Source organism: Miscanthus floridulus, chromosome 14 (assembly GCF_019320115.1).
Source record: "Miscanthus floridulus cultivar M001 chromosome 14, ASM1932011v1, whole genome shotgun sequence".
Classification (NCBI taxonomy): Eukaryota; Viridiplantae; Streptophyta; class Magnoliopsida; order Poales; family Poaceae; genus Miscanthus; species Miscanthus floridulus.
In genome coordinates this window covers 69,764,279-69,788,481 of record NC_089593.1, presented here as the reverse complement: position 1 = coordinate 69,788,481, position 24,203 = coordinate 69,764,279, and the positions used below count along the sequence as shown (strand labels likewise).

The 24,203-nt window shown below is 47.3% G+C and overlaps 1 pseudogene; it reads left to right on the top strand.

The window, feature by feature from the left end:
• Positions 1 to 6,841: 6,841 nt before the first annotated feature.
• On the top strand, positions 6,842 to 8,757 carry LOC136506054 (putrescine hydroxycinnamoyltransferase 1-like; annotated as a pseudogene).
• Positions 8,758 to 24,203: the final 15,446 nt, after the last annotated feature.

The window sequence follows — 24,203 nt, the reverse complement described above, 5'->3', positions numbered from 1 at the left end:
ATAGAGCCACCTTGACAAATGATATTCAGAGGCGGCTGGTGTTACCAACCACCTCTGAAAATCCCACCATTTTTAGAGACTGCCGTAACATCAGGCGCCTTTGGAAATGCATTTGTAGAGGTGGCTAGCTTCGGAGGGAGCCGCCTCTACAAATGCATCTTCAGAGGCGGCTTGGTTCACCGACCACTATAGAGCCAGCTCCAAAGCTAGCCACCTTTTGTCCAAAATGGGGCCTGTTGCTGAAAATCGTTTATGTAGTAATGACCGGCAAGCAAAATGGGAGAGCCTATACAGTTAAAACAGAGTTGTGGGAGAGCAATACGAGCGTTCACTACTGGAGGCCGCCGCTTTGCTGAGTGTTTTTACACTCGGCAAAGAGCCCTTTGCACTCGACAAAGGCTTTGCTGAGTGTAGCACTCGGTAAAGTCCGCTCGGCAAAATTTTTCTCGGCAAAGGGTCTTTGCCGAGTGCTTTTTATCCGGGCACTCGGCAAAATAAAAAAAATTTGCCGAGTGCTTGGGGCAGCACTCGGCAAAATATTTTCGGCCGTTGCGGCGCCGGCCGTTAACGATTATTTTACCGAGTGCCCGACCCAGCACTCGGCAAAAAAAATATATTTTTTAAAAATTACTTTGTCGAGTGCCCCAGCCCAGGCACTCGGCAAAGTTTTTTTTTAAAGTACTTTGCCGAGTGCCCCTGCCCAGGCACTCAGCAAAGTTTTTTTTTTAAATAATTTCTTTGTCGAGTGCCCCTGTTTAGGCACTCGGCAAAGAATTTCTGAATTTTTTTTAAAAAAAATACTTTGCCGAGTGCCGCGGCAAGGCACTCGGCAAAGAAATTATATATTTTTTTTTTTTTGAAAAATCTTTGCCGAGTGCCTTGCCCATGGAACTCGGCAAAGACCCCGAGAATTGCAAAAAAAATTTTACATTCCATTGTAACAGACAATATATATATATACATCAATCATCACATCTATATCACCAACATGCATTATATATCACAAGCACACGCATATTTAATAAATCCATCGAAAATCCATCACAAATGCACCAAAGTTCAACATCACAAGTTTATTATTACAAGTTCAACATCCCTACTGCGGCGACGGAGACTGCAGGTGTGGCCCTCGGACTGTGGTGAAGGACCGAACTGCGATGAAGGGTTGACGCGATCAGCCGCCGGTGACACGGTAGCGGGATTGTTTGAACCCGCCGACGGAGGCTGCACAAAAGAGAAGAGATTGCATGTGTTAGACTCAAAATTGAAAATTTTGGCAGCATCTCCCCTACACGGGGAGGTTTCCAACCTACAAGAAACAACAGCACGAAGGCCGACAATCACAATGGCACGAAGGCCGCATCTCTAGGTTTGGCCTATCGCACAACGTCGCCAGGTCTACTCTAGCCTTAGGGTTGTCCTTAGACTTGTCAGTGTCCATGAGCGTTGCCCAAAGTGCCTCGGCGATATTCTTTTTAGTGTGCATGACATCAATGTTATGGGGCAGTAGGAGGTCATCGAAATAGGGGAGCCTCGTCAAGCCGAACTTATGAGTCCACATATGTTGCTCACCATATCCCACGAAACCACCATCTTCGTTGGGCACGAGAGCATCTATCTGAGCACGAACCTCCACCCCAGTCCTCAAGCGTGGTCTAGGGTCCATCACTTTGACACCTTTCGTAAAGCTCTTAACGTCTTCTCTGAATGGATGGTCAAGAGGGAGGAATTGACGATGTTTGTCGAACGACGAATACTTGCCACCCTTCTTCAACCATATGAACCTCACAACTTCCTTGCATATTGGGCATGGGAACTTCCCCTGAACACACCAGGCGCACATTAACCCATATGCCAAGAAGTCGTGCAGGGTGTAGTGGTACCAGATGTGCATTTTGAAGCTAGTCTTCATAGCTCGGTCGTATGTCCACACCCCTTTGACCCAAGCATCGATCAACTCATCTATCACAGGCTCCATGAAGACACCCATATTACTCCCCGGGTGTCTAGGGATTATCAATGATAGGAACACGGTATGCCGTTGAAAGGAGACGCCGGGGGGGAGATTCAGGGGGATGACAAACACGGTCCAACATGTGTATGGTGCAGCTATCATGCCATATGGATTGAACCCATCTATTGCTAGCGCGACACGTACATTATGAGCCTCCTCTGCTTTGAGAGGATGCCGCGAATTGAAGTACTTCCATGCATCAGCATCGGATGGATGTACCATCTTCTCATGATTGTACCGTGTGCCATTTTTGTGCCATGTCATCTATTTCGCGGATTCCTTGGTCATGAATAGCCGTTGGAGCCTCGGCAAGAACGGAAGGTGTCGTAGGACTCTCATGGGGATCTTAAGCTGCCTCTTCTAGCCATCGCATGAGTCTACCTCCACGTACCTGGAGGATTTACACTTCGGGTAGTACTTTGCATCCGCGTGTTCTTTCCTAAATAGGACGCACCCCTTCAGACACACATGTATCTTGTCATACGACATCTTAAGTGCAAGAAGGAGCTTCTCTGACTCGTACAAATTCTTTGGCATAATGTGTGTCTTCGGTAGCATATCGCTCCACACGGCCACCATCTTGTCGAAGCCTTCTCGACTTAGGTTTAACTCGATCTTCAACCCCATTACACGACCAATGGCATCCAGCTGAGAAACATTAGTATGATCGTGAAGGGGTCTCTGTGCCGAGTCCAACATCAGGTAGAAGGCATCTGTGGCAGCCTCCATCTCCTCCTTGTCACGTCCTTCAATGAACTGAGCTTGGTGCATGTCATCCAGCATGTCTGCTACCCCGGCATCATCATCGAAAGTTTTGAGCTGTGGTCTCACCACCTCCTCCCTCATACGATTGGCTTCACCATGGTGGATCCACCGGTGGTAGCCCGGAGTAAATCTAAACTTCATAATATGTTTACCCATGGTTAACCTATCTTTCCTTCTTCTGTTGTCACAACCGCTGCTCGGACAAACCACTAGAGAATGGCCTCCAGCACTCTCGCCAAATGCATGCTATAAGAATTCTTTGACCTTGACTATAAACAGCAAGTCATAATCGTGCTCGTCTCTCCGGAGCATGTGCATCCACTCACGGTCCTCCATCCTTTAACAGACGTATCAGCACATATGAGTCACCATCAATTGCATCTACGTGGTGTCCCTACTCTCTAATATGTGAGGATAGGTCCTAATCCCACCCACAGATCCGTAGATGAGGTTAGTTTCCATGCTCCGCTCCTATCCGAGACGGAATTTCGGCAGCATCTCCCCGCTGTTCTCCCGACACACGTCCTGTAAGGGAGAGTGTGTATCCGGAGAACAACAGGGCGGTGATGCCAAAACACCGTCTTGGACCAGAGCAGACCATAAAAACTAACCCATCTACGCATCCGTGGGCTGTCCAAAAAACGTGGACAATCTAAAATAGAAACGCTCGCAGATATGCAAAGACCTGCATAACTCCGACCGTATCTCTTTCGGACGGGAGACGCCTAACTGGGATCAGTGACCTAAGACCATGATATGGATAGAGGGGTTATACCTAGGGTGCCGGTGAGGTCAGGCTAGCGGGGCTGTGGCGAGTCGGTGCAGTGGCGCCACGACGCGGTGCAGGCAGACCCGCAACGCTGACGAAGACAATCGGGGTCACCGAGGTCCCTCCGCCGGGGCCTCCTCCTGCATAAAAAGGCAATACATTAGTGACAATTGAAAATATAGGCAGAACCTCCCCTGCACGGGGAGGTTTCAAAAACCTACAAAAAGATCGGCACGAAGGCCAACATCCACAAACAAGGGCTCGATGGCCGAAAACCACATACAACAACTATTACTACTAACAAGGGCTCGATGGCCGACATCCATTGCATGATTTGAATAGAAAGGGAAGGGCGAACCTAGTGTGCTCATCGACGGTGGGCGGAGTCGGGAGCGGGGCGCCGAGGGCACGGCACCGCCGCTAACGAGGCGTGGACAGCGGTCGGGGCTCCTCCTCCCTTCTTCCTCCTCCCTTCTCCTCTCCACCTCACTTCTCCTTCTTCCTCCCTCCCTTCTTCCTTCTTCCTCCTCCCTTCTCCCTTCTTCCTCCTCTTCTCCCCTTCCCTTCTCTCCCTCCTCCCCTGGTCCTCCTACCTCCCCTGCTCCTACGGGCAGCGCGGCTAGGGAAGGAACGGCCGGGACACGGCCACCGCTGCCAGAAATGGCCGGCCGGCACCAGCCAGCCACCTCTGGGCGGCCGAGGCGAGGGGGGCCGGGCCGCGGGGAGCTGCCGGGGCGGGGCGCGGCCGGCGATGGGGGTGGGCGCGGCGGGCGCGGCCGGCGACGGGCGCGGTCGCGGGCGAGGCCGGCGGAGGGCGCGGGCGAGGGGAGCTGTCGGGGCGGGGCGCGGCTGGCGGCTGGGGGCAGGGCGCGGCCGGTGATGGGAGTGGGCGTGGCGAGCACGGCCGGCGACAGGCGCTGTCGCGGGCGAGGCTGGCGGAGGGCGCGGGCGCGGCCGGCGACGGGCGCGGGGAGCTGCCGAGGCGGGGCGCGGCCGGTGATGGGGGTGGGCGCGGCCGGCGCGGCCGGCGGCGGGCGCGAGGGCGGGGCTCGCCGGTGGCGGCGATTCACCAGCGAGGGCGCGGCGGCGGCTGGGGTGGGCGCGGGGGAGCGGCCGGGTGGCTGGGGGCGCGGGGGTTGGGCTGGTGGGGTTTTAGTGTTTTTTTTAACTTTGCCGAGTGTCCCGCATGGCACTCGGCAAAAAAAATTATTTTGGGCCCAAATTTTTTTCTGGGGCCTTGTGATAGTATTTCAAACTCTATTTTAAAATTTAGGGCAATTTTGACTATTTTTTATATATTTCATTAGTTTATTTCGTTTCATCGAATTTTTCGGGATATTTCAAATTTGAACTACAGGTACATGAAATAATGGACTTTGGTCATCCATGTACCTGCAGTTCAAATTTGAAATATCCCGAAAAATTCGACGAAATGAAATAAACTAATGAAATATATCAAAAAAGTCAAAATTGCCCAAAATTTTAAAATAGAGATTGAAATACTGTCACAAGGCCCCAGAAAAAAATTTGGGCCCAAAATCAAAAAACAAAATATTTTGCCGAGTGCGATGTTGGCCTAGGAGGCACTCAGCAAAATATGTTTTTTAAAAAAATGGCCGAGTGCCTGGGGCTGGCACTCGGCAAAATAAGTTTTTAAAAATAAAAAAAAATTGCCGAGCGCCTGGGGCTGGCACTCAGCAAAATAAGTTTTTAAAAATAAAAAAAAATTGCCGAGTGCCAGCCATTAGGAACTCGGCAAAATCTGATGGCAGGTGGCCGCCGTCACGGGCCAGCCACCTTTTGCTGAGTGGGATCTTTGCCGAGTGACAGGCTTTACCGAGTGCCTGGCACTCGGCAAATCCACCTTTGCCGAGTGCTTTATTTTGTCGAGTGCGGCACTCGGCAAAATATTGCTTTGCCGAGTGCCCCGATAAAAAGCACTCGACAAAGTCTCAGGCACTCGGCAAAGTCCAGTTTTTCAGTAGTGGTTGTGCTGCTAGACAAAGCGGTTGAGTGCTGCATTTTAGATGAATGAAGTCCAGTAGCCCTCTATCCCGAGTAGCATGGGGCATGTAGAATCCTGTGTGAATTAGTAAGGGCCACCTTGCAAAGCTAAATGTACTCTTGGATGACCGATAGTGAAGTAGGCTATCAAGCATTTAGTTTATTGTTGGTATATCACAATTACTGTTACTATCACTGTTACTATGTTATTATTGCGGTGCTGCTAGTGCATCGACGTTAGTTTCCACTGCTACAGAAGTGCATTTAACAACTAACGTCATATATCTAAAACAAACCTTTCTATAAAGATATTAAAAAAACGAGGTATTATTTGTTTGTGACGCGAGCTGGTTATTAGCACGTGTTTGAAAGCCAACTGCTACCTCCGTCTCAGCAACTTGATGTTTTAGTTTTATCTTAAGTCAAACTATCTAATATTTGACCAAATTTATACACTAGAATATTAATTTTTATATTACTAACATTAGATTCTTCATGTAACATAGTTTTATAGTATTGCTATTTAGTGTCATACATGTTAATTTCTCTATAGATTGAGTCAAGCTTAAAATAGTTTGACTTAAGACAACTCTAAAAGATCAAGTATTTTTTTGAAGGAAGGAAATATTAACAAATAAAAATATTGTATGGGTGTGTGGGCATTAACGCGTGAGCGATAGGGACAACGTGAGAGGTTGAGAGAGAAATATTTTTTATTGTTTGCAAAATGTGAAATAGACAATTAGAGTAGAATATGCTCTCCCGTTTCAAATTATAAGTTCTAAATACATATATAGTTTTTGCTATAAATGTAGATATGTGCTATGTTTAGATACATAGCAGTTACCATATATTTTGAAATTGAGAGATTACTAGACTAGCACTTATAGTTAATTAAGAATTATGTTTTACATAAAACCGCTAAATGAAAAAGCTTCCTGCTATAGCCCGCATAACTTTTGAAGGAGACTGCGCTAAATGTCATAGCTTAGGATTTAAAACATTGATTGAGAGTGCCGAGTCATTTGTTAATTTGGCTATTTTAGTAATTTTTTTATTTGATCACCATCATTATCTTGAAGGAGTTGCATGAAAATTGAAACCTTTCAATGGAATGGTCATCCATTATGTCAGGTAGCTTACAGGCTTTCAATGGAAGATAACTATGCCAAACTTCATTAGAATACACGTTGCAGCTGTGTTTATATATAAAATCCGGAGTATATATAGATCAGCCCCTCCACGGCTGCACCCACCATCCACCAATCTACCGTTCGCAGCTTTGCCTAATGGCACTGGAGATAGTCGAGTCAATGTCATGCACGGTGCCGCCAAGCGAGGTGACGCCCAAGCACCGGCTTTGGCTCTCCGTCTTCGACCTTGTCCAAGGCAGGACCTACACACTCCCGTGGTTTTCATGTACCGCCCCTGCCCGGGCTCAGCCGCCTTCTCGCCGGACATGCTGAAGGCAGCTCTGTCCAAGGCGCTTGTTCCCTTCTACCCCATCGATGGCCGTCTTGGATCGGACAGCTCTGGCCGCCCTGAGATCCGCTGCACCAGCGATGGGGTAATCTTTGTCACAGCCCGCGCAGACGCCACCCTCGACAAGCTGGAAAACCCTGTCCCGTCTGATGAGCTACAGCGGATGCTTGTCCCATTGGCCGAAGCCGGCAACCACGCCGGCGTCTTGGCCATGTTCCAGGTGACGCCTCTAGCCGCAACGTGCAACGGCGCAAAGCATTTGCTTTCGGTGTCAGTGTAGCTTGGAACGTTGACGTCCTAGTTGTCGTCCTAGCAGGTGACGTTATTCAAGTGTGGTGGGGTGTGCCTCGGCACAGCAATCCACCACACGGTGTGTGACGGCCGCGGGGCTGGCGACTTCATGAAGACGTGGGCTGCCATTGCGAGGGGCGACAGCAAGGCGGCCACATCGTTGCAGCCATGCCTCGACCGCACGCTGCTCCGCGGACTTTGGCCACCGGCCGTGCGCTTCCAACACCCCGAATACGACACTGCCGTCAGCGCACCATCGAAGACGAACGTGCCATTCGACACTGCCGTCTTCCCCGTTTCCAAGAACCAAGTCGAGGCGCTCAAAGGCGCTGCTGGCGCCAGCGCCGGCAAGAAAGTGTCCACTTACAGCGCTGTGGTGGCGCATGTGTGGCAGTGCTCATGCAAGGCAAAAGGCCTCAGTGGAACGGCGGACTCTCGGATGTATGGGGCGGCTTGCGTGCGCTCGCGCATGTGTCCCCCTCTCCCAGGGGTCTACTTCGGCAACGCCATCGCCCGCACGTCGACGACGGTCACCAAGGTGAAGGACATCGTCTCGAGCCCTCTGAACGCCGTCGCCGACATGGTCTCCTTCTCTGCTACTTGAGCGACAAGTACATACGGTCGCTAGCGGACTACATGGAGCTCGCCATGAACGACGCGACGGGACTGTATCTAGGGCAGTGGATCGTCACGAACAATGACTTGCTTGTCGTGAGCTGGATTGGGCTGCCCCTCAACGACGTGGACTTCGGCTGGGGCCGACCGTCGTTCGTCGGCCGGGCCATCCACAACAAGAGCAACCTCCTTTACCTTGTGCCTAGCCCAGACGGCGATGGCGGACTCAGTGCCACCCTTTCTATGGAGCCACAGGCACTGTCCAGGTTCAAGGAGCTGTTCTACGAGGGGCTCGATCATTATTCCCTGCCAACACAAATTGATGGTGCTCAAGAACAAGATGAGCGTGTGGTCAAACATACAGAACTTCAGTAACAAGGAAAAGCTATATATCGATTTCTGTCCGAAAGGTACCTTCATTTCGTGACAAGAAATAACTCCTAGTTCTAGTAGGAGCAGGCGTCATGTGTTGGCCAGCCGGAATGATATTGTTTTTTATAACATACCCACTTCGTCGTTTATGCAGGTTATCTACAGAGCTACGCATTGGATCAGGACATGGTTACTGTTCCAAAAGGAGTGCAGCTTGTTGTGTTATGCATGCCTTCTGCTGGAAATTTTAACAATGGAAATCTTCGCCATATATGGATGAAGGTTTAGAAATCGATTAAGTTTATGATCAATTTCTTTTGCTTTATCTCAGCCTGCCTTGTTTTGTTGATGGGTGTGAATATTATGTGGGCGACGGAGTCTACACTATAGTACGGCTTTGTAATAATGTACCGTCACAAGCATCTCATGATATTGAGACCGGGATATTTTTCATTTGGTTGATGAAATAAACTTCCCTTTATCTAAAAAATATAGACATACTCATATTACAATAAAAATAATTGGTATATATGCTACGTTTTCAGAAATAATTGGTGTTTATTTAAAGGTACTATACTTATCTAATACTCTGTTTTATAGATATGTTTACAACAAAGTGATTTGTTATATATATACTCCCTCCATCCAGAAAAGAATGCAATTATGGGATCCGTGCCAGTCAAAATAGCTCAAGTTTGACCAAGTTTATAGCCCATAGTTTTAATATTTGTGTCTCCAAATAAATTTATTATGAAAATATATTATATGGCTAATCTAATGATACTAATTTTGCATCAGGAATGTTAGTATTTTTTATATAATTTTAGTCAAAATTCAAAATGATTGACTTTTCGGGAACTGAGAATTACATTCTTCTGTGGACGGAAGGAGTATGTATATACACACACTTCTATTCTACCCCTGTATGTTGAATATAATTCAACGCACCAACATGATGGTTAAGAATGGTCTTATAGATGAAAAACATGCCTCCACATGTTCCCTAAACAAATGATGATGCGATTCATCAAACGTATGAATGAGGCCGAGGCAGCAAAGTCGCACGGTGACATGGTAAGCTTGATACCATTTTACAACGTACTTTTGCATTACGTGTTCAATTTTAACATTTACACGTACTGAATGTATTTGCGGTCAGTAAATGAGTTAGACAGTAATATGGTTAACATGGCAACAAGGTACAATATAGTCCCTGATCCTAACGAGCTAGATTTTGTGGGGCCTGCACGAGTTCAGAATTAAGATTGATCATTCTCAAACAAGGGTCGTGTTTGGTAGAGCTTTTAAGCAGCTCATGGCCTAAATAAGCCAGAAACAGACCCCAAATGGCGCGCTTCTATTCAGCTTATTCCCACGGCGCTTAAATCCATCGGGCTCCATTGAACAGAAATATAGAAGCGGGCGGACACCAACTTATCGCAGCCGCGGGTGAAAAATTACCCACCTACCACTGACTTACCCCCTCCTACCCCTGTGAATCGTTCCCCTCCACGAGAGCGAGGGACCCGAGCGGAGAGAGCTGGGCAATTAGGGTTCTAAAAATATCAATTAACTGGTACCGCAGATGTATTCTACAGTACTTATTCAGCATTAAAACAAGCCGGTACACACATCAAGGACATACTGGTCATTACACACTTGTAGCAGATAAGCTTCTTGCAAAAAATCAGGGTTGCCAAACAACTATCTTATTTTAGCCACAGCTTCTTTTGGCCACAGCTTTTCAGGACAGCCAGCTCTTTAGAAAAGCTCTACAGAAATAATTTGTACCAAACAGGGCCAAGAGACAGCTCTTCAGAAAAGCTCTACAGAAATAATTTGTACCAAACAGGGCCAAGAGAGGAATAACGTATGCGAGTGCCAGACAATGAAGCAAACTGGTAATACATCTCTATAGTTTGTGGTACAGCGTTTCAAAATGATCAGAAAGAACTTATAACTTGTACATGTTTATACGCCAGCAAAAAAAAAAAACAATCCAGTTTGTTTAATGTAGAATCGATGCTATGCATCGTTAAATACTCATCATGTTGCACATCTACCTGTATATTGATTTTTAACTCCTCCGCACATAATTTGGGGGCTGATGCAGTCAAACATTGACAAGCTGCCAGGGCATTATTTTCTAGGAATGATTTACTTTTTGATAGACAACTAGATGAATTCTCCACGTGTTGCCGCGGCATATTGTGTGAATTATAGTAGGTGTAACATGTAGCCTCTAAGGAAGGATGTATAGAAAACATAAACCTGGTGGCACATTGCCTAATAAAATATGAAAATTGTTAAATATTTGATTGAATAAAATTGAATTGAAATGCAACGTTAATGGTAGGATAAAAATGAATCTGAATGTGGTTAATACCTTAGTTGTTTAATTGAATTAAAACAATTTAATAAGCAACTTGTGCTTAGTTTAGCATTTTGGATATATAATATAATTGAGCAATTATTATCCCCCAATTGGGCACGTGCATTATGCATACATTGAGAAAAAATTATTAAGCAAAGAAGGCACCAGAAGGATGTGGGTAAAATAACTGAGTAATTACATATCTTGTATAATCCCATCTAGCTCCATGTGAGCACAGAGTTTTGTGCTGCATAAGGGTGATCACATCCTGTAGTACGACAGACTAACATGTGCATGCATGCAGGAAAGGCTGGTACGTTAGAGAACGGAAGAGAGGGCTACCTAGTCATTTGAAGGTTGTGACGGCCATAAACTTCAGCATTGGGCTATTGTGCAAGGTAAGTTTTTTTTATTGAGACCGTACTTAGGCACGTATTTCATTAAGAGAAAGTAGAGAAACATTACAAGCTACCTCTACAATGGTAAGCGTCGGGCTTACCAAAGAGGAGGAGGACTAAATAACACAAAAGAAAGAAGAAAACACAAAAAAGAAGCTGCGGTAAACAACAAAGATAGAGGCGATCACAACTGCAGGCACCTGCCAACGCCCAGACAAGGGCCAACTAGGCTACGACCTCCCGAACCACCTGACAACGCGCTTATTGTGCATGGTAAGTGGTGGGTAGACTTCTACAAACAAAATTACAACATATAAACTGTTAATCCATCAAGTAAAAAAAGACAAATTTACACAACATAAATTTGGAGAACCCGATTAGAGGCCAATTTTCGTGGAGTCCCCAAGGAGGACTACAAAGAAAGTAGACAAAAAAAAAACATAAATCGTTGCTTTTGCTGAATTTTTGTGGACAACATAGGCTACGGGTTGACGTCTCTACCTAAATGGATATGATGCACACGAGACATGAAAAATTGAGAGTCGATGCTACGTCATGCATTAAGGATGAAGGGATGGGCAACACGAACCTGTGATGGTAAGGGTACGTGGCTTTGATTCGCTTATTTTTCTGGTGGGCTGGATGTTGTGGAAAGAAAGGAACTCCCACACCTTTAATGTTGTTGCATCCACGCCTGGGCTGCTGGTTCTCGCGATGCAGGAGGAGGCCGAGCGCTGGTGCTCGGCAGGGAACAGATGCCTGGGGCTGATCTTAGCGAGGTTGTAGTTCGTTTTGCCCTTTGTCGCAAAATTTGCTAAAATGTAATCTTTGGTTGTGATTCCAGTAGTGCTAGGTTTTGGTAACCATGTCGTTACCATGGCTTGTTTTCAAAACTCTATCTGCTTAATGAAATATGCGCTACGACGTGTTCTCAAAAAAAATAGTAATGGTATGTGGGTGTATATATAAGGAGATTGTTTAAAGAGAAAGGAGGATTGCTTTTGCTGAATTTTTGTGGACAGCATAGGCTCTGAGAGATGCTACATCATACATTAAGGCCGAAGGAATGGGCAACAGGAACCTGTGATGGTAGGGGGGTTGTTTATTAAAAAGAAAGGAGCACTACCGGAGACCGGCTCTTTGTCGAGTGCCAAGTGGTTTGCCGAGTGTTGTTTTTAGGGCACTCGACAAAGATGCCTTTGCCGAGTGTTTTTTTTTTACACTCGGCAAAGAAGCTCTTTGCCGAGTGTTTTTTTGACACTCGACAAAGAAACTCTTTGCCGAGTGTTTTTTTTTTTACACTCGGCGAAGAAGCTCTTTGCCGAGTGTTTTTTTACACTTGGCAAAGAAAATTTCAAAGCACATTTTGAAGCAGTAAATTAATTCAAATAAAAAAGTTTTCAACTACAAAGTTGTATAACTCATCAAGATATACAATGTTTGTTTTGGTCTTTTCTTCATATGACAAAGATAAAGTAAATTTGTTCACAAATCTAACATATCTCTCTTGTAGTTTATGAAACTACAAGAGAGATATATAAGATTTGTGAACAATGTTAGAACGACCATGTCGGATGAACAGATGACTAAACAACCAAAATAAACTTTGTATATCTCGAAAAGTTATGAAACTTTGTAATTGGCAACTTTTTAATTTGAAATCATCTTGTCATGCAAAACTGTGTTTGAATTTCAAAAATTTAAAATTCGAACTTTTCAAACGACCTCGGATGGAAAAAACAACCAAAATAAACTCTGTAGATCTCGAAAAGTTATGAAACATTGTAGTTGGCAACTTTTTGATTTGAAATCATCTTGTCATGCAAAACTGTGTTTGAATTTCAAAAATTTAAAATTCGAACTTTTCAAACGACCTCGGATGGAAAAAGAACCAAAATAAACTCTGTAGATCTCGAAAAGTTATGAAACATTGTAGTTGGCAACTTTTTGATTTGAAATCATCTTGTCATGCAAAACTGTGTTTGAATTTCAAAATTTTGAAATTCAAATTTTGTAAACGACCTCGGATGGAAAAACTTCCTAAACTAAAAGTGTAGATCTCGAAAAGTTATGAAACTTTGTAGTTTACAATTTTTTTATTTGAAAATTGTTTAGGGCCTCAAACGAGCAATTTACACTCGGTTTAGTATAATAGGTTGAGAACTAAAACAGAATCCAGACACAAGTGACAGTGTGGTGTAGTAGTAGAGGAGATTCGCGCACAGGGGGAGGTCGCGGGTTTGAATCCCGTCGGCCGCGTTGCTGTGAAATTTACGCGAAAAATGCCGGCCCAAATTTTCCATTTTTTCCCATTTTTTTCGAGTTTTTTTCGGTTCCAACTTTGCCGAGTGTCGGGCACTCGGCACCTTTGCCGACCAATTTTTTACCGAGTGTCCTTTGCCGAGTGCAGCACTCAGTAAAGCCTTTATCGAGTGCAAATTGGGCTTTGCCGAGTGCCCGCCACTGAGTCCGGTAGTGGAGGTGAATGATGACAAAGCATATATTTGATGATAATTACAGATCAATTACCCCTCCATATTCTTTTTCAGGCGCACCAACTGTCAGCACCCTGATTGGAAGCGGGGAAGAAGAACAGTAAACTGGGGAAAGTAGATAGGGAGTAGCTACTACGAATGATTAACGACGAGTGTATGAAAGCAATACAGAGTTCAAGCATCGGTTGTCCTCTCCATCTCACAACAGAGCATATATATCAGGGGCTCGCTTCCTTCTTGGGCTGGACCGCACAAGCGCTGCAATCCCATTGTGGGCCAGAAACCCGGTTGCTCCGGGCTCGGGCTCTCTTGCTCCTTCTGGGCTGAACATCAGGATCACTGCCTTGGTGTGGTATAGTAACACTCCCCTCTCCTTCAGAGTCGGCATGCCCCCATGCCGTAGCTTGAGGAAAACGCTGCTTCAGAGCCTCAGCATCCTCCCAGGTAGAAAGTTCAGGATCCATATACCAGACCATTTGATCAACACCTGAGCCACCGAGCCGGTCTGGCGTGGATGCATCCGACGCTAGAGTATGGCTTCTGGAACTTGCACATCATCAACATAAGGTAGGTTGGGCGGCACAGAGTACTTATTGGAAGGAGCTGGCTTTAGGAGTGACACATGGAACACCAGATGCACCGAAGAAGAAGATGATGGAAGGTCCAGCTTGTATGCCATAGAGCCGATCTTTGAAAGAATCTTGTAGGGCCCGAAGTACTTGAAAGACAGCTGCTGATGGGCTCGAGGAGCAAGCGGTGATTGTACATAAGGCTGGAGCTTCAGGTAAACAAGATCACCTTCATTGAAGGAGCGATCTGAGCGTGTCGCTTGTCAGCTTGGTGCTTCATCCGTTGTTGGGCTCGCAGCAAGTGTTGACGCACAGAAGCCAGCATGGTGGAACGCTCAGTTAGCATGGAGTCCACATCCAGAGCAGAAGAAGCAGATGCAGGAGTAAGACCGAAATGGCACGGAGGATGTCCATACAGTACCTCGAATGGAGACCGCTGGGTGGAGGAATGGCAACTTGTATTATACCAGAACTCAGCAAGCGTCAGCCAGCCACCTGCTAAGTTGTAAATGGATGGAGCAGTGGAAGGAAATGAGCAAACTTACTAAATCGGTCAACAATGACCAAGATACAGTTGGCAGAGCCAAAACGGGGAAGCCCCTCGATGAAGTCCATTAATATGATTTGCTAGGATTCGGATGGCACTGGTGGAGGTGAAAGCAATCTAGGATACTGAATTCTATTCGGCTTAGCTTGGACAAAGATAGCACAGTAACTCACAAAAGCCTTGATATCCTTCTTCATTCCCTTCCAAGAAAATAACCTTCGAATTTTGATATTGGTCACTGGGAAGCCGGAGTGATCCCCAAGAGCTGAGCTATGAAGCGCTTGAATGATACGGAGTTGCAGCTCCTTGTTGTCCCCAACCCACACACGGACATTGTACCGGATCACACCATTCTGTAAAGAATACGGTGGGTGAGCCGTGGGATCGACAGATAACTCCTGCAGTAGTTTCATTGCTGCTGGATCAGAAGAGTAGCCAGCAGAAACATCAGTAAGCCATTGTGGTTTGAATATGAAATGGCATTGAGCTACAAGGGCGGAGAGGGGTGCCGAGATAAAGCATCGGAAGCTTGGTTTGATGAACGGAGCTTGTAGAGGATTTTATACTGAAGGCCTGCGAGTTTGGTATACATCTTCAATTGCCAAGGAGTGTGTAGCCACTGTTCTATCAGATGCAAGAAGCTGCGGTGATCCGAGAAGATAGTAAACTCACCATGCTGCAAGTATGGTCGCCACTGTTCAACTGCCACCAGTATTCTTTCTCGTAAGCTGACAGACCTCTGGTACAGGGACCCAAAGCTTTGCTGACAAAATCCAAGGGATGGCCCTGCTGAAGAAGAATGGCACCCACGCCACGATCGCTGGCGTCTGTCAGAATTTGGAAGTCTTTACTAAAATCCGGTAGTGTCAACACCGGAGCAGACACAAGTGCAGCCTTGAAGGCATCGAAGGCGGACTGGTGAGATTCTGTCCAGATGAACAAAGTACCCTTCCAGAGTAGATTACATAAGGGCCAAGCAATTACTGCAAAATTGCGAACAAACTTTCTGTAGTAGCCCGCTAAACCCAGGAACTACACAGTTCTTTGATGTTAACTGGTTTCAGCCACTGCTGGATAGCGTCCACCTTGGTAGGATCGGTACCAACACCCTCAGCACTAATAACGTGACCTAGGTAGGCGATGGACTCTTGGGAAAATCGACACTTGCTTAGCTTAACAAGCTACTGATCCCGGGCCAATAACTCAAAGACCTGCCGGAGGTGTTGAAGATGCTGCTCAAATGAAGAACTGTATAATAGAATATCGTCGAAGAAGATGATAACACATTTGCGTAGCAAAGGCTTCAGTGTTGTATTCATGGCACCCTAGAATGTTTTCAGCGCTCCGATCAAGCCGAACGACATGACAGTGTACTCGAATTGACCCTAGTGTGTTTGGAAAGCGGTTTTGAATTCTTCACCCGGTGCAAGACAAATTTGATTAAAGCCAGCACATAGATCCAAACATGAAAACTAGTGGGCGGAAGAGAGATCATCAAGAAGCTCATCAATAATAGGGATAGGAAACTTTCTCTTCACTGTTGTTGGTATAAATTAATGCACACAGACTAATCCGTAAGCGCACGGATATTATACCAATGTAGCACTTCACCGGGAGTACCCAGCTTTATATCAAACTCAAGCAAACGTGTGTGAGAATAACTAACTCTAAATTATCCCAAACTCACAATCAAGGCCAGATAATAGGAGTATAGAGGAGACTACTAAGGTCTTCTAATTCTAACTTCGGTAAGCTTTATCTTCTATTGTTAAATTCTAGAGATAATACTATAGAGAACACAAGCAGAGTATGTTTCCTATAGCAATACTGTCCTGCTAGTCCTATTGACGGAAGGTAGACTATAGAGGATTCAACAAGGCTATAAAAGTCACCCTCGCGAGCTACCACTGATCCAAAAAATAGAGTACATCTACAAGTAATCGAGTCTAAGCACCATGCTTTCACTGCAAATACTACTCTAATCCAGGAGCTACAAGGATCAAAGTACTCAAAAGAGAGTCATAAGCCTGAAGAACGATATGAACAAGATGCTTACTTGAATTAGAAGTCGATTACAATAGAAATCTCATGAGCAAGCTCAAGAAGAACTTGATCCCGATAGATACAAGCCATAGAGAGAGCACCGATAGACCGAGACTCCTCCAGATCTCTTCCCTTACACTCTATCTCTCTATTTCTAGAACTTGACTAGATCCTATGGAGATCTAATCTTCTCTTGATCGCTATGCTCTAATCCTGGTGGACATATGGAATTAGGGTTTCTAGCTCTTCAACTCTCAGGATCAAATGAGCAATGCCTCAAGAGGGGGGGTGTAGGCCTGGTTATATAGCCCTAGGGGAGCAACGTGAGCCCTTCGATCAAACTGACTTAAACAATGGCTGAGATGCATCCTCAATGGCGGTGGGGAACTGACATACGAAGCTCGCTAACAGGTGGGACCCATAGGGGCCGATCGGCCTGTAGGTGGGGCCGGCCGACCCCACTTGGCAGTGGCTTGCCCTCCGCTTTGGTGTGGTGTCTTCCCGAGTCTTCTATAACTTTTCTGGAGTTGGTTTCGCAGCGAAATTCCTATTTTTCCTTTGACAATTAGGTCCTCCTTGGCGGTTTTCTGATTAAACCCTGCTGAAAATATAGATTCACCAAAACTCATAGAATTTGTTAGTTTAAACCCCTAGGTCTACTTTGGTGCTTCATTTATACCCTTTTGCATGTTTAATTAATGGTTAAATGTGTATGATAACTACCGTCAACAACTGTCAAGGCATTGAGCATCTTGTAATCAACGCACATACGCCAGCATTTATCCTTTTTCTGAACAAGTAGAACTAGGGAAGAAAATGGGCTGGTGCTCGGTTTGATGAAACTAGATTGCAGAAGGTCTAAAACTTGTTTCTCAATCTTCGACTTCAAAGAAAGCGAGTACCGGTATGGCCTGACCGAAAAAGGTTGAGCCCCAGGTACTAGTGGGATAGAATGATCGCATTCACGCTGAGGCAGTAGATCTGTTGGCTCTGCAAATAGAGGAGGAAACTTGTCTAGAAGACACTAAATGTCAGGCAAGATGACTGGTTGTTGCTGCTCTTGTGCTTCTGGAGCTATATGGAACAATTGAGGGCATTCAGAAGAATCACGAAGTATTCCCTAAAGTGTAACAGAAGCTGACCCATAAGTGATAGTCATCCACTTTTGCTGCCAATGCACTTTCATGGGTGAAAAATCTGCAAGCCAATCCATGCCTAAAATTAAGTCAAAGGAGCCCAGAGGCAAAATCTTGAGTGCCGAGTGAAACTGTACCCATTGGTAGACCACTCAATTGTAGGTATGTTTGCAGAACAACTAAGAGTACCACCATCAGCAAGGCGAACAGAGATAGGACTACTGAGTTGTTGAACCCCTTCAAGCTTTGCTGTCACTGAGGAATTAAGAAAAGAGTGCTGCCAGAGTCGACTAGGATGAACATAGGGTGACCAGCAATAGAACCCTAGAGTTGGATTGTCCGAGAATTCGGAGTTTCAGTCGTAGCCACGCTGGACAACATCTGGCACAGTTGATGTGGTGGATAGGTAGCTTCAACATCTTCTACAACCTTTGTACACCTCTTCCACAAAGCCAGACTCACAAAGGTTCCAAACTTCCTGCATAACATGGAGCTGCACCTGTGGAGCACAACGGTGGCCAAGAGCCCATTTCTCACCGAAGCACATACAAAGGCCTTGAGCTTTTCGGTAGGCACGAAGATTTGAGAGCTTATCATCAATAGAAGGGCCACGTTGCAACTGGCGCCGATCATCAGCAGCTCACCGCTCCTCTAGGATAGGCACCAACTTGGTAGGTGGAGGTGGAAGAGGAAGGCCCGCGCGAAACAACATCGGCTTGGAGTAGGAAGTGGAATCCAGCTTCTTGAACTCCTTGGAAGGCAAGGGTCCCTGTGCCTCCTCCTGCAATAACGCCAGTGTGCAAGCAGTATCCAAGTCGCATGGACGTTTAACCAGAACAATTGCACAAATAGAATCATGAAGGCCGTCCACGAAATGGGTAGTGAGATAACGTTGGTCAGGCTTAGGAGGTAAGCTGATAGTTTCTCGACCAAAGCAACATACCATTCGACATAACTGGCGACAGTGGTGGTTTGCTTGATGTGGAAGTGTTGACACAGCAAGGATTCATGCTAGTCGTGGTTAAAGCGTTCAAGGATCATTGAAGTAAAGGATTCCTAGGTGATGTTCACGAGCTGTGGCTCAACTGACTGAAGCCAGCGAGCAGCTGAATCGGTGAAGTGGTGGGTAGAAACACGGAGCCGCATAGAAGGGTGGACCGAGTACATCTCGAAATAGGATTTGGCTCATGGTAATCCATAGTTGTGGGTTATATCCATCGAACGGAGGGAAGATCATTTTGGGCAGTTGGCCGAGATGATGGGGAGTATGGCGTAGCAATGAAATTGTGGGGTGGATGTTGGGGAAATTTTGGGTGAGGATATGGCAGATATTGGAGCTGATGATTTTGGTGGAAATTGGGTTGCTGAATTTGGGGAAAATTGGGTGGTGGGTTAGGGGGGTAAGGAAACGGGGGATTGGGGAGAAAATTGGGCTGAGGAGCTGGATTAGGGTGAGGATTTGGTGGATGGGGTGGTGTAGGTGGGGGATAAACTAGACGTGGACGGTAAGCAAATCGGGGATCAGGAGCAGAAGGAGGTTGGGGGAGCTCGTACATACCATTAGACGGGGTCGGGGCTATGGTCGTGACCAACCCATAGCCTTTCTCCCGTGGTGGTGAGGCAACACGGTGCCCGCTGGGCTAGTCGGTTAGTTCTCCAGAAGATGGGCGCGCGACGACCAACTCTGACGAACACTACGCTTCCGGACGGCGCGGAGATGATTCGGCCACCGTCCTGGAGAGCTGTCCCATCGCCTGGCGAATGCTGGCGAGGGAGCCCTGAAGAGCCGTCATACCAGACTCCAGGGTGTAGACGCGGTTGTCGCGCTCGTCATGGATCTCGGTGATGCGGATGAGCTCCAGATCTCCGATGTGCTGCTCCAACTTGACGAAGCGCTCCTCGAACTTCCTTCTTGCGCTGGGCTGCACAAGCGCTGCATTCCCATCGTGGGGCAGAAACCCGCTTGCTCTGGGCTTCGGGCTCTCTTGCTCCTTTTGGGCTGAACATCAGGATCACTGCCATGGTGTGGTATAGTGACACCAACGTTTTTGGTTTTGGCTGGCGAGGTGACTACTTGGTTGAAACAAAACCGATGACGTGGAATGCTGTGGTTCAAGATAGAATTTGTGGTAGGTGACTACTTGGTTGAAACAAAATTATGGGATGCCGTCGAATGCTATGGTGCAAGATAAAACTTGTAGTGGGGTTTTGCAAGAAATGATTTACCTTTTGATCGACAAGTAGACGTAATGAAAAGCCGCAAGGCATTGACGGGCAGGTTCAGCGTTATCGTTACAGTACTCTGATGCCAGGATTCATGGCGACAGTTTTACTGTAGAAGCCACAATGTCACCTGCAGGACATAAGTTGACCATGCTAATGAGAGATGAGATGATGGGCCAAACACCATCACTTGTGACCTCCACTGAATGCCTCTCGGTTTCTCTGAATACCCTGCTTTCATCATTATATTGCTGCGTGTTCCAATAATGATGACATGAGACATGTCGAATTGACTGTTGAAAGATCAAAAGCCAGCTCGCATACACTCCCTAAACTATGATAATTGTGTGTTCCAATATTTTTGTTAAAGTTAAGATTGTTTGACTTCTCAAAATACAAGATAGAGACTTATTTTAGTTTAGGGAGTAGAAATCAAGCGCACGCAAGCAGCCGTACATAAATCCTATGCCCCCTCCTCGTTCAACGGTAAAAGGTGACAGGAATTCATATGATCAGCCAGAGGCCTGTTCAGGGCCAGGAAAGGTTCTGCCCCTTCAAAATTTGGCAATATATGTCGCTCGATCCCTAGATGATGATGATTTCACCACATGTACCGCACGCAGGCGGGACTCATGTTGATCCACTCCGGACCCAAGCTCTACGCATTAGGCTTCCTGCTTGGGCGAACGAACTAGGCCAACCGGCGGCGCAGACTTCCCGCCGTTTCCATTCTATTGGATTGATCTCGAAACTCCTTTCAAACGTGCGAAGTGAGCCTGTGGGCCTGGCCGTGTAGGGAGGGGTCACAGCTTCAAGAGATGGAATTGGGGTGAGCTCGGCCTTGGCTTCTTCTTCTCTCGGCAGATTCCTGGCCCGCTAGGCCCGAACCGACCCCTGGCCCAAAATTTTAGTTGGGGGCAATAGTAGTACCTTCTCTTTGTTTCTTCTCAAGAAAAAGAAAGTGCCTTTTCTTATTTTCTCTCAAAAGATATTCTCTTTATAGAGTTAAATTCACCAGAGGTCCATTAACTTGTGACGAGGCTTCAGTGAGATCCATCAACTTTCAAAGCGGCTTTTTGGATCTATAAACTTTGTATGTTGTATCACATATGTCAATATCCCTCTATGTTGGGTTTTCTCATACTGATGTGACCTGCTGACATGTCCATCTCAAGCAACTATTGACCTTTATTTTATCAAACACGTTGTGAGCGCAACAGCAAGCGCCCGTCGCCGCCATTGCGGGCGCGCGAGCAGGCCCGCCGTGGGCACACGGGCGTGCAAGTAGGCACCGCCGCCGCTGCGGGCAACCACGCGGGCGCGCAGGCGAGGCGCCGTCGTGGCCACGCGGGTGTTCGAGCAGTCCGCCGCTGGTACGACCACATGGGAGCGCGAGCAGGCACCGCCGCCACCGTTGCCTCCCACGTGGGCGCGAGGGCGAGCCGCTACCATGGCCACGCATGCACACGAGCAGGCTGTCGCCGCCGCCGGTGCGGCCACGCTTATGGCGCACTCGGCACGCCGCGCAGGTTCCGAGCGCACCTGACATGCCATGCGGGTCGTCGACGACCTAGCAGAAGGCCGGTGCTGGGAGTTGTGGAGAAGTGAGGTCCCGACGATGCGCTATAGCTGGATATGGCGCGTGGACGAGTACGTCGAAGGCGCCTTGACCGGCAATGTCAGCACCTGGAACGGGCTCCTGTGAGCACCGGGAGCCACGAGACGGTGGCGGCGACGCGCCACTCATGCTCCCGCACCGGCGGCAGCCTGCTCGTGCGCCCGCGTGGACACGACGTGCCTGCACGGTCGCCGTCCACAACGTGTTTGACGAAATAAAGTGTCAATATTTGTTTCAGATGAATAAGTCATCAGGCCTCGTCAGCATGAGAAGCACACATGAAAGGATATGGATCTAATTGATATTGCATACAAAGTTTATGACTAAAAAACCACTTTAAAAATTGACTAAAACTTTTTCATCACATGTTAATAGACCTCTGGTACATTTAACTCTTCTCTTTACCTTCACGATACCAAATTTTTGCGAGTGGAAAAGGACAAACAAAAGTGCGACGAGTACCGTCAGCGGAGCGAATCATCAGATAAATAATTTCCTCCTTGCGCTTTCAGCTGATCAGGCGACGTGCAGCAGAAAAGGTGGATCTGATCCATAGGTAAAGATTTGATTTATCTCAAAGCCGAAAATCTTGAAGAATTGTTGTCCAAGCGGGCAACAGGACAATTGTCCACCAGATAGAAAAGGCAGGAAAGAGGCAGCAGGCAGCAGCTGTGATACTGATGTTCTTCCATTTTGCCACCATTTTCTGAGACACCAGATCATATCATGGCCACACCGACGCTATATTATCCGTATATGGCTATATATACCTGCTGCTGTCATGGATTTCGTATCAGGATGCCTGCCGCTGTCATGGAATTTGCGAGGAAGGTTAGCTTTAGCTTGTGTTTGGTTCTTTTTTTTTTGGATGGATTGGATAATATATATATCGCTGATTTTTTTTGGATGGAATGAACTTATTTCATATTTGATTGGGTGGGGTCGAGTCATTCATGTTTCTTGTTTGCTTTTGGAGGTGGGATGATGTGTTTAGCAAGTGGGTCCCATGTGTCATCCACTATTTTCCTTTCATCCTCCTTGCGGTTTGTTATCAACACGCACAATGCCATGTTCATTAGCATTGCTCGTCTGCGCCATCACCCTCGGGCTCAGACCCATGCCGCCGTCACTCGCTGTAACAACCCAAAAATCCACACACCAAAAAATCACAACTATAAATTTTTTGTGTTAGCACTATGTGATGTTGAGTGACACATGTAGAAGCCAAACCCTAGTTCTGGATTGGATGTGACCCAACTAGGTTAAAATCATAAGCATAGTTTCGTTTTATGCCACATGTGTAATTAAATTCCTAAATATATAAATCATGCATGCATCCTTGGACCCACTTGTGATTTGGATTCTTTTGCCTTATGTGATGTTTAACTAACTTACTTAATATTTATGATAAACCCTAACCAAATTGGCAACAAATAAAAGAGAAAGGAAAGAAGAGGGAGACAGTAGCTCAGCCCAGCCTGCCTCGACTAGCCCAGCTAACCAGCCGCCTGCCCTCCCACTCGCTCACGTGGCCCATGAAGCCGGCCCAGCATCGCCGCCCGCACGCACACAGCCGCTGACAAGCCGGGCCCGCTTGTCAGCTATCACGCGCCCGCACGCAGCCACATCGCGCCAAGCGCCTGACGACCCGACCCCGCTTGTCAGCACAGTAGCGTCTTCTTCCCCTCGCCCACGCATTCTCCCCTCGCGACCGGAGGCCGACCAGCGTGGTAGGCGCGGGCCCAGGGTCACGCAAATCGCATGACCTTGTTCCCCCTTGCGCCGCGCTTACGCTACCGCACGAGAGCCGTCGGATGCGCCGCACGTATCACCACCGCTCGTTCGCCGTCCGCCATTGGAGCCCTTGGAGCTCGGCTATAAAAGCCAACGTCCGTGAACCCTAACCCTCAGCCCATGCGCCGCCGCCGCTGGTGGCACAGCACCACACAACATCAAGCCGAGAGAGAGGGAGGAGGGAGAAGCAAGGTGGAGAAGGAAGCCGCTGCGGGGAGGACCTCACCGGAGCCAGGAGCACTGCCCCGATCAGCTACAGCGACGTAAGCTGCTCGGCACGGCACTGCATCGCCTCATCACGGCCTCACCTCGCCACCGCACCGCCATCCTACCGCCACGAACCCTGCGGTGAGCCATCTTGCTGAGACCACCTCCCTAGCCAAATGGAACGTGCACCGCCATGATCAAAACCTTGCTGAAGCTTCGAGCTCCGGCCTAGCCCAACAGGTTAGCTAGGGAGACCGCCATGGCCACGCTTGCCAAGACCCAGGACGCGCCGTGCGCGCTGCCATCAGCCAAAAGGAGGACCCCAGCCATGATGTTGTACATCGGAGCAGGAGCGCACATGCACGAACACGCTCACCATGGCCGAGAGCACAACCATGGCGAGACCACCACGTCTTCTACGTTGCGGTAAAGGCAACGTTGACACCCGACTGGTTCCGCCATGACAAGAGACACACTGCGCTCACCT